The 12,452-nt window shown below is 37.9% G+C and overlaps 1 pseudogene; it reads left to right on the forward strand.

Moving 5' to 3' along the window:
- The first annotated feature begins 2,918 nt into the window (after positions 1 to 2,918).
- LOC137626733 (uncharacterized) lies at positions 2,919 to 8,003 on the forward strand (annotated as a pseudogene).
- Positions 8,004 to 12,452: the final 4,449 nt, after the last annotated feature.

The raw sequence follows: 12,452 nt of genomic DNA on the forward strand, positions 1-12,452 counted from the left end.
TAGTGGGAGCTTTCATATCCCTGATTGCACTTATGTTGTCTGGCAAGGTTTGCATCCGTTCCTAGATATGATATGGCACAGAAATTTAATCTCTTCTTGAGCTAACTGACATTTCCTCTAAATCAGGCATATCATTTGAGATTTATCAGGCTTCCTAACTAAAATTATAGGACTTACCCAAGCAGCTGTGGATGGCTCAATTATATTTTAGCTCTCCATATCCCCTAAAATATCGGCAATAAGTTGTTTAGCCTTTTCAGGATATTTATACATAGGGGTCCTAACTGGCTTTGGATCACCAACATTAATATGCCCTTGAAGTCCTTGAAATTTTCCTAACTCATTATCTTCTTATATAAAAATTTTATGATTTTCCATTACAATCTTCAACTGGGCCCATTGTTCACCATTTAGATGTGACCAATCTTGTTGTGCAATTAAATTTTCTAATTTTTCCTATCTAGTGCATTCTTGTCCTGATGCAACACACACATGCTTTAAAGGATAAGCTCATTTTTAATCTCACACTTTCTATTATCATTATTACTTGCTAAGCTACAACCCTAGTTGGAAACACTGGATGCTGTAAGCCCAGGGGTTCCAACAGGGAAAATATCTCAGTGAGAAAAGGAAACAAGGAAAAAATATTTTAAGGACAGTAACATTAAAATCAATATTTCCTATATGACTATAAAAACTATAATAAAAGAAGTGGAAGAGAAATAAAATAGAATAGTGTGCCCAGTGTACTCACAAGCAAGATAACTCTAACCCAAGACAGTGATAGACCATGGTACACAAGCTATGCCACTACCCAAGACCTGAGAAAAATGGTTTGATTTTGGAGTGTCCTTCTCCCAGAAGAGCTGCTTACCATATCTAAAGAGTCTTTTTTAGCCTTACCAGGAGTAAAGTGGCCACCGAACAGTTGCAGTGCAGTAGTTAACCCCTTGGATTAAGAAAAATTATTTGGTAATCTAAGTTTTGTCATGTGTATGAGGATACATGAGAATATATAAAGAAAACTCCAGATTATTCAGTATAAGTGTAGGCAAAAGGAAAATGAGCAGTAACCAGAGAGAAGGAAGGATCCAATGTTATACTGTCTGGCCAGTCACAGACAGTACTACATATCGGAGACTCTGAATTGATGTCCCTTTTATCGATCTTTTTATAAGTACCTATCAATGTACCTCTCTTTAAATTAACTATACACTTTGTGCTATTCACTAGAGGTATAAAAACTTCCTTATGGTTATTGACTCGAAGGGACAAAGCATTCATAGCACCACTATGTCTCACTCTTCATTCAAATACAAGTACTGTATCCATATCTTCATTAACGTTAACTGCATACATCCATACTGAGGAAGGTGGTATAATTATCTTTTTCTTGAACCTAAACTCCGCTACAATGGGATCTGAGTGTTGAAGTATCTTGAGATTCCTAATTCTTCTTGTGGAAGGTCTCATTTCACGAAGTCACATAATGTACGTAATATTATCCAAAACTAGGATCCTGTGTTAAACAGGCAATCCCAAGTAAATCTGCATCCAAAAAGATTTTTGTATATAAATGTAGGGCTGGCAAAATATAAAATATATGAGTATCAGCTCTATGACTAATAATAACTTACAGATAAACTGATCCCAATACCGTTACAACTGATTCATCTTAGCAGGCTTCGAACCTAAACTCTCCACAAAGGATTTCTTGACTATACTGGCACAACTACCTGTATTAACTAAAGCTCCTAACATGCATTTATTAACCGTCAAACTTATACTTGGAGATCTGGCGTGACCTAGTCATAGTGAACCATATCTATCTAATTGTCCTGGACATCCTACATAACCTTTCTAAAATTTGGTTGAAGACAATCAAAGCATATTCCCTTAGGTGGATTATAAGGAATATCAGACAAGTGGCTATTTTGCAAAAAAAAAAAAAAAATACAGTACTTTATAATATTATTCTGTTTCTTCATGGACACTTGCTTAATTTTCTTGTTTAATTCGTCATTTTTTTTTATATATATTTTTCTATTTCATTACATGGAGTTCCAACCTGAGGAATATTTGTTACTGGGATTGGTGACTAGGAATTTCCAGCACCTGATATGGACAAGACTCTGTTGTTATTATTAATAGTTTTGCACTGAGCCCTATAATATTCCCCTTATGTATGTGCAATGGAATTCTTTAAAAGTACATGGTCTGCCAAGAAATCAACTAATTTTGCTCATTATCCCACTTGTTCTTAATCCTCTTTATCCTACCGCTGCTACCAGATTTGTCACATAGCGTGGATTAATTACATAATAATACATGATATGAGGCGGTGAATTAGACGATTGTTACTTGTTATGAGGATTCATTGTCTAAGTTAACTTTTACAACACAAATAATCATAAATCTTATTCAAATAGAGTGAAAAAGAACTTTAAGTCTTGAGGTTACATCAGTGAAATACAATGGAAATAACTTTAAACTATTAGAATAATTACACACGGGGATAGCGGACACTCAGGGAGACATTAATACGTCTATGATTATTACAAAAAGAAATTGTTTGACGTCTCATGGCGTATCGATGTCCGCCATGGTTGAGGTAGGCTTACCATGGCAGGTGGGTCTAGCAAGGGTTGCCCACTCCTGTGTAGTACTCGAGAGGAACAGGCCTTCAACTCACCTACTCTGGGTGTTCTTATTACCCTTACATTGCTGGAGGGTCTGAGGGCTTGTTTCGCATAAGGGTAGCAGTGGCAGGTGATGAAACCACACCATACTGGTTCTCACTCTGCGTCCCCTCTCCCCGGTGTACCTGTTGACATGGAAATCGATTCAGTACACGTGTGCTTGGGTCAGCACATACGAAGCATTGAGGAAAGAGGCTCAAACTGCTTCCCACACTGCCCATGGATAAGGGAGACGAGGTCATAGGTCGGCAACATCTGCCTTACTTCCTGCGTATTTACTTTATGTTTTTGGCTTTTGTTTCATATCATTCATTTGTAGGTGACATTATTATTATTATTATTATTATTATTATTATTATAATGATTTTTATTATTATTATTATTATTATTATTATTATTATTATTATTATTATTATTATTATTATTATTATTATTATCGATAATAATATTTGTATACCTAAATAATTTTATTTCATTTTATTTTCTATAGATCAGCAGTTTTGTAATTAGATTTCATTTAACTTTCTTAATTACTAAATCTGCATTCGATATCGATTTACTTTTATTGTTCAATAATTCCATTTTTATAAAATAGGTATGGTATGAACCGTATGTTGGTGTTTGATACGTATACTGCACACATTAGATGTGAAACACTATAGCTTATTGCAGAAGAAAACATTCAAGGTGCCTAAAGGATCAAATCTTCTAGAAGTTTTGACATTTGCCATAATGAAACCTTTTTATTGATAGTTTTTGTGGAAAAAAAAAAGATAAAGTATTGAACAAGATTACAGAGTTTAAGCATGGATTAGTGAGAACTAGAAGAAGAGGGCGTGATGCTCAGAGCGGGCTCGAACCCCAAAGGTGGGAGGGAAAGTAAGTTAAGCGACTGGGGGAATAGCTGGCATTCTGGGTGTTAAATCTTTATACACTCAGTCAGTCCTGAGTCAGGTAATCAAGAACTATAATGATTGCAAATTGTGTTGATTTTCTTATGTCTTTACCTGTGTTCTTATATGAGAGAGAGAGAGAGAGAGAGAGAGAGAGAGAGAGAGAGAGAGAGAGAGAGAGAGAGAGAGAGCAGTTAGGTGGGAGTAGTAAGTTGATTTGGGCTTCGATTGAGCAATGACTGGTAGGTTGTACTCTGGCACAAGTCTAAGTCCGTCACCTGTACACTTAGACTTCTTGGAGCCACCTACCGTGAACTTCTCATGGCATCTAGTCAAAAACTGCGGAGGGAGTATAGGAAGGTCATCTCCTTTCAGGGGTTAAATTGGTGGACGATCAGAGGGAGCAAAATATGTCCGCCAAAAGAGATTGGCTGGGAGAAGCTGTGTAACCCACTTGGGAAGTTTGTCAGTGGAAAGGAAGATCCTTTAAATTAGAGTGAATATTGGGTAGATATGCCAAGAGGACAGTGGTCTTAGGATTCATATACGGGGAGTGACTTAAAGGGGTGTTTAAGTGGAGTTGTTAAACTGTTTACAAATCAATAGAGGGGCGCTGTAATTTCCCTTGATGTTTTATTAGTTTGAAGCGTTCAACAATAAGAGTCTGTTCAACAATGGACGTAGGTTTTTAGAGGGTTTGGGTCAGAATCATAGGCATAAGTCAGGAGAACGATCTAGCAGGAATTCTCCAGCGGTTCTGCACCTAGGCTAGGTAATGAAAATTTAAGGGACCAATAGAAATTCAACTCAACTAACAGAGATAGTACACGCTAATCTGAAAATTAACAATGCAGGTGAGAAAACTAAATCTTTCAGGGGGTGAAAGATTGATTGATTGTTGTTGTAACAAATTTTATGATGGTAGGAGTTATTTGGCAGCCAAATACTGTAGAAGAAATTTTTAGTGATTCATAAAAGTCCAAATCTATGAATATATATCGAGAGTAAAATGCCCATATTGCAAATGTTAAGAATATTCAGTTAGGTTTTAACAGATATTATTCAATTTATGAGCCTCAAACCTAAATAGTTATGTAATGGGAAAAGGTTATCCTTTCAGTATTGATAATTTTTTCCATACATTGATTCATCATCAAAGCAATATCTTTAAAATTATCCCTGTTTTTAGTAATACTGATTGTAAAAATCATTAAAAGAAAATTTGTTCCATCAATGAATGCATGTAGCAGTACTGCCATACCCTTCTTATGTTTTTCTCTCTCTATATCGGAGACGTAGTCTAGAATCCTTCTCCCTGTACTATGGCCGTACTGGCATTAGGGTACACAAGGAAAGGCTGGATGAGCATAATATCCTTCCTTTAAAGATATGTGTTTTAGGTCGTCAGAGAAGACATTGAACGTATCCCTTTTAGAAAGGTAAGACTTTAAGTTATAATCTAGAAGATTGTTATAAAAAGTAGGAAATATTGCGATATACATAGATAGGAAAAAGAGATCAGGATTAATGCAGTGGCTCGCCAATGCACGGCAAAGTTTGAATACACACTCGTGGTTGTGTTGCAGTATTTTACAAGACTGCCTATTTATTCCCTGATGATGATATACTGTTTTCTTTTAAGAAAAATAAAAAAGTTATCTGAACATGTTAGTAACAACATGAACTTCCTGTCTTCTTGAAAACCATATCAACTGCAAAAAGTAATGGCTCTATATACATATACTGTGTATATATATATATATATATATATATATATATATATATATATATATATATATATATATATTAATTTTCAATGCCAAGAGGGAGTCACGAAGTAGCCGACATGTAGGACACCTCGGGACTCCCCCTCCCTCTATCTATCATGGAAAATTCCATTGTTTACAATCTTATATGGAGTTATACAATTATTTCTGAAGGCCTTGCAGGTATATGTGTTATCAAATGAATAGTTATATTTCCTTTAGTCTATGAAAATTATTCTATATAGCTAGATATAGGGGTTAGCATTTGTCCTCTTATACTACCTAACCTGGCCACTGTAACCTTCTCTAGCCTAATCTAAAATTCCATATAAAGATTGAGTAGGGTATTTTTAAAGATGGTTGATGAGGGCCAGCCTATGCTACATTGCATCAAAGGGCATACTAGCCTAATTTACCTCGCTTATTCTGGTAAGATTTCCTTTGCCTCTTAAACCTTAAAGGTAACCTACTCTATTTTTAAGTCTATCATTTACTCTTTAGAAAAATTTAAAACTATTGTTTTATATCACTGAAAAATTTATGAATGAAAGGATTATACTGTAGTTTTTTTTCTTTTTAAACTGAAACATGATTATATATATTTTTTGTATTATAAACATCTTCTAGAGGTAGGCATTATTATTTGAGGGATACAAAAAAAGTAAATAACTTAAAATTACAGGGAACCAGTCTGGGAGATTGAATTATGGAAGAGTGTACTACCCCTTCAGCTGAATAAAGAAAAATATGGATCAAGTATTGCTAGGGACTTGATGCACTGTTCAATCGGTATTGTCTATGACATATAAAACGTAGAAAGTAAGGTTGAACCATATACTGTTCAGATGTCATGGAAGCCAGCAGGTAGGACCCATCATTCCACTACCTTTTCCAGTTCTCCTGTGCTATCCACGCAGGAACATTGAAATCTTCATGATGTCAAAAGATAATTCATGTCAGGGGAAAAGTCAAAATTCCCCGTGACATATGGTGGCAGCAATGGGATCAATAGTCTTATGCTATGGACTCCACCCATCCATGAAGCCTTAGTATTGCAGTTCACAATTATTATTTATGTATATTTTTATAGATATTTTGTTTGAACTGTATCCTCCCATATATAGTGTATACTTTGCATTTAATTCTAAATATGTCCAATATTACCTACATATTTGGGGATCATTTAGTTTAAATGACTCTTGTTAAATTATTGTATCAAAATGGTCAATTCTGTGGATGACTCTTTCACAAAACTTATACAGTTAGAAAACGAAGTTAGACAAGCTACAATGGAGGCATAGAATCTTTGATAGCCCTATCAAGGATTCATGTCACAGGTAGTGAATTTAATACAGCAGTTTCAAAATAGGGATAGAAAGATGCAACACCTTATACAAACACTTAATGACACTCAACCCTCAGTAGTATCTGCACTACATAAGCCATACAACCCATTTTCACATAGACATACCAATACAGTATCAGGAACACTACCATACAGTTCTCCTATCCCACAATGTACGAACACACAAAGCCACCCACAAAGAACATCTGCGCTCATGAGTATAGTACCCATAACATCTATAAGGGCCTAGCCAACAACACAACCCTGCAGCTCTAACACCACCTCGTGCACCATCCCTCACCCGCATCCCTAATCCACCACCAGCCTACCCTCCTCCTAAACATCCTGTTATCCCGACAAACCCTTCCATTATTCAACAAGCTCATCGGACTGTCACATCCAATCCTTTTATTGGATCTTTCAGTAATACAAATCCCTTATTTTATTCAAATATTACTACAGTAGCAGATTCTTGTGATATACCTGTTTTAAGGCTAAAAGATATATCGCTACTCAAACTTTCAGAGCTTAAGAGTGTAGTTGCCAACAATAGGTTAACTATTTTCTTTAGGCAGGTAGAGTAATGAACAAACTTAGATGATAAGAGGATAGAAGTTGCAATAGCTAGGGCTGAACAGGACATACTTACTTTCTTAACCGCTGATATACAAAAGAATGGTGATAATCTGTCTCAGAGTGAGATTAAAAGGGGCATGAGACAACAGTTTATAGGTGTAGCAACTCTTTTACAGGCCTGCCAAGAAATAACTGCCATGACTTATTTCTTTGAAGAACATCATAGCTCTATTAATAATAAACTACAGTGTAAAATTTTAGCTTTAACATTGAAGTTTCCCAAAGCTCCTTAACATAAAGATATATAAAGGCTTAAATTCACAAGCTCAAGATAAATTAGTTGATTTCTTGGCAGACCATGTACTTTTAAAGAATTCCATTGCACATACATAAGGGGAATATTATAGGGCTCAGTGCAAAACTATTAATAATAACAACAGAGTCTTGTCCATATCAGGTGCTGGAAATTCCTAGTCACCAATCCCAGTAACAAATATTCCTCAGGTTGGAACTCCATGTAATGAAATAGAAAAATATATAAAAAAAAATTGACGAATTAAACAAGAAAATTGAGCAAGTGTCCATGAAGAAACAGAATAATATTATAAAGTACTGTATTTTTTTTTGAAAAATAGCCACCCATAACCTGTCTGATATTCCTTATAATCCACCTAAGGGAATATGCTTTGATTGCCTTCAACCAAATTTTAGAGAGGTTATGTAGGATGTCCAGGACAATTAGATAGAGATGGTTCACTATGACTAGGTCACGCCAGATCTCCAAGTATAAGTTTGACGGTTAATAAATGCATGTTAGGAGCTTTAGTTGATACAGGTAGTTGTGCCAGTATAGTCAAGAAATCCTTTGTGGAGAGTTTAGGTTCGAAGCCTGCTAAGATGAATCAGGATGTCCAGGACACAGTTGTACCGGTATTGGGATCAGTTTATCTGTAAGTTATTATTAGTCATAGAGCTGATACTCATATATTTTATATTTTGCCAGCCCTACATTTATATACAAAAATCTTTTTGGATGCAGATTTACTTGGGATTGCCTGTTTAACACAGGATCCTAGTTTTGGATAATATTACGTACATTATGTGACTTCGTGAAATGAGACCTTCCACAAGAAGAATTAGGAATCTCAAGATACTTCAACACTCAGATCCCATTGTAGCGGAGTTTAGGTTCAAGAAAAAGATAATTATACCACCTTCCTCAGTATGGATGTATGCAGTTAACGTTAATGAAGATATGGATACAGTACTTGTATTTGAATGAAGAGTGAGACATAGTGGTGCTATGAATGCTTTGTCCCTTCGAGTCAATAACCATAAGGAAGTTTTTATACCTCTAGTGAATAGCACAAAGTGTATAGTTAATTTAAAGAGAGGTACATTGATAGGTACTTATAAAAAGATCGATAAAAGGGACATCAATTCAGAGTCTCCGATATGTAGTACTGTCTGTGACTGGCCAGACAGTATAACATTGGATCCTTCCTTCTCTCTGGTTACTGCTCATTTTCCTTTTGCCTACACTTATACTGAATAATCTGGAATTTTCTTTATATATTCTCATGTATCCTCATACACATGACAAAACTTAGATTACCAAATAATTTTTCTTAATCCAAGGGGTTAACTACTGCACTGCAACTGTTCGGTGGCCACTTTACTCCTGGTAAGGCTAAAAAAGACTCTTTAGATATGGTAAGCAGCTCTTCTGGGAGAAGGACACTCCAAAATCAAACCATTTTTCTCAGGTCTTGGGTATTGGCATAGCTTGTGTACCATGGTCTATCACTGTCTTGGGTTAGAGTTATCTTGCTTGTGAGTACACTGGGCACACTATTCTATTTTATTTCTCTTCCACTTCTTTTATTATAGTTTTTATAGTCATATAGGAAATATTAATTTTAATGTTACTGTCCTTAAAATATTTTTTCCTTGTTTCCTTTTCTCACTGAGATATTTTCCCTGTTGGAACCCCTGGGCTTACAGCATCCAGTGTTTCCAACTAGGGTTGTAGCTTAGCAAGTAATAATGATAATAGAAAGTGTGAGATTAAAAATGAGCTTATCCTTTAAAGCATGTGTGTTGCATCAGGACAAGAATGCTCTAGATAGGAAAAATTAGAAAATTTAATTGCACAACAAGATTGGTCACATCTAAATGGTGAACAATGGGCCCAGTTGAAGATTGTAATGGAAAATCATAAAATTTTTATATAAGAAGATAATGAGTTAGGAATATTTCAAGGACTTCAAGGGCATATTAATGTTGGTGATCCAAAGCCAGTTAGGACCCACACGTATAAATATCCTGAAAAGGCTAAACAACTTATTGCCAATATTTTAGGGGATATGGAGAGCTAAAATATAATTGAGCCATCCACAGCTGCTTGGGTAAGTCCTATAATTTTAGTTAGGAAGCCTGATAAATCTCAAATGATATGCCTGATTTAGAGGAAATGTCAGTTAGCTCAAGAAGAGATTAAATTTCTGTGCCATATCATATCTAGGAACGGATGCAAACCTTGCCAGACTACATAAGTGCAATCAGGGATATGAAAGCTCCCACTAAAGTAAAAGAAACTAGAAGATGTCCAGGTATGTGTGTCCTTTATAGGAAGCACATACACAATTTTGCTGCAGTAGCTGCCCCCTCGACTAATCTTTTAGCAGAGAAAGAACCATTTACCTGGACACCAGAGTGTCAGCGTAGTTTTGATCAGCTAAAACAACTTTTGATGACAGCTCCGTTACTGGTAAAAGCAGATTTGACAAAGCCTTCTCAGTTATTTACATATGCTAGTCTAGATCATATAGGTGCAGTACTGATGCAGGAGAGTGATGGTCATTTGAAACTTGTTGAAACCTGGCAAACAGAGCCATTCAACTTCTGAAAGAGAGGCTTTGACCATAGTCTTGTCCTGTAGACGGTTTCATAATTTTTTGGGGGTACCATTTTTTCAGTTCAGACAGATCATCAGCATCTACTGTCAGTCTTCAAAAGAAAAACAAAGTCTCCTAGGATGAATAAAAGGATTATTGAAATGTAAGATTATCGCTTTAAAGTAGTGAATCGGCCAGGAAAACACAATGAGGTTGCTGATCAGTCAAGTACACCAGTTAGAGCAATTTTCTATAATAATCAAGTAATCGAGTGAGGGAGAATTTAGAAATAAACAGGTAAGTGAAGCCAGATGGAGTTACTTTATTGCTTACTTAGAAGGAGGAAAATTACCTAGAAAGAGGTTCCCCAGAGATTTAATTCACCAGTTTATACTATATGAGAGTTTGTTATAACTGAGTGCTGGCAAGCATTTTGTGACGGTGCCGAGAGAGGGTTGTGAACTCAAAGGCAGGATGCAATCAACTGAGTTATATTATTATAGAACACTCTCCTTTATATACAAAACCTCAAGCCAACAGGACATAACAAGTTAACAAGACAGACAATGTTACAGAGGAAAACAGCAGACATGAATTTTCATGTTCGTTTAGTGCGAGGGAAGAGCGAAGATACAAGCATAATATATGCAAAAGGAATTATGTAAAATTGTGTGACACACGGTTGGTACATGGCCCCCCCTCTAAAAATGACATACTGAACATGTTAAATAGGGCGCCCTGATCTACAGAGGCGAACTGTAGGCGGGTCATCTGGCAGAAGATAAGCAGGTTTTGGACGATCAATGGAGACCCAGTCTTCTTTGCCCCGAATGTTTAGGAGGAGTGCTTTCGGACTGCGTCGGATCACAAGGAAAGGGCCTGTGTAAGGGGGCGTTAGTGGTGGCTTGCTGTTGTCGTTGCGCAGGAAGACGTGCGTTGCAGAGTGCAAGTCCGTTGGTATGTGATGCTTCGCTGTGGGCTTGTAAGTCTGGCGGCACGGAGTAAATTTTCCCACGACATGACGTATGCGCTGGAGATTGTCGGAGGAGGTTGTAGAAGGAAAAAATTCGGCAGGGATGACCAACGGGTCGCCATACACCATTTCAGCTGCCGAGACGTCGAGGGCGTCTTTAGGAGTGGTCCTTAGTCCCAGGAGAACCCAGGGAAGCTGAGTAAACCAGTTGCAATCCTTGCAGCGGGACATCAAAGCTGCTTTGAGGGTGCGATGAAAACGTTCAACCATTCCATTGGCAGCGGGGTTGTAGGCCGTTGTCTGATGTAGGGTGATGCCCAGGAGATTCGCTAATGACGTCCACAATTGAGAGGTGAAAGTGGTTCCCCTGTCAGAAGTAATATGCTCAGGGATACCGAATCTTGAAATCCATCCAGAGAGTAAGGCAGATGTACATGAGGCGTACGTTGCAGTTTCCATGGGAATGACTTCAGGCCAACGAGTGGAGCGGTCGATGACGGTAAACAGGTAACGATGTCGTTGTGATGTAGGTAGGGGGCCTACAACGTCGACGTAAATGTGTGCGAAACGACGCGGAGGTTGAGGAAAGGTGCCCACTCCTGAATCCGTGTGTCGATGTATTTTGGAAGTTTGGCAAGAAGTACAGGCGCGGACCCAATCCTTAGCATCCTTAGAAATGCCGTGCCAAATGAACTTTGCCTTCAGCAGCTGTGCAGTAGAACGGCACGAGGGATGTGAAAGGCCGTGAATGAAATCAAACACCTGTCGACGCATGGGAGCAGGAATCCAAGGTCGCGGTGTACCAGTACTGACGTGACGTCAGTACTGGTAGAGGAGGGTGGTGTTGGAGTCTTCGAGGGGAAAGTCTTCCCAACGGAGGGACGTGCAGGATGTCCTACAAGCTTGATACTCTGGATCCTGTCGTTGGGCTTCAGCCAGGGCATTGCAATCCAATCCCAATTGAACGGCAGCCAACGTGTTTCTTGACAGGGCATCGGCAACGGGATTCATTTTCCCAGGGACATATTGGAGGGTGCAATTGTATTCAGCCACGGCGGAGAGATGTCGGCGTTGACGGGCGGACCAGGCGTCAGACTGTCGAGTGAAGGTGTGCACCAGAGGCATGTGGTCTGTGCGAATGACGAAGTGCGTACCTTCTAAGAAATGGCGAAAGTGACGGACAGCCAAGTGCACCGCCAGCAATTCTCGATCGAAGGTAGAATAACCCAATTCTGCCTTGGACAGTTTTCTGCTGAAGAAGGCCAATGGGCAGGGCGAGCCTCTGACCCCCTGCTCGAGTACT

This window comes from Palaemon carinicauda, chromosome 34 (genome assembly GCF_036898095.1).
Source record: "Palaemon carinicauda isolate YSFRI2023 chromosome 34, ASM3689809v2, whole genome shotgun sequence".
Lineage (NCBI taxonomy): Eukaryota > Metazoa > Arthropoda > Malacostraca > Decapoda > Palaemonidae > Palaemon > Palaemon carinicauda.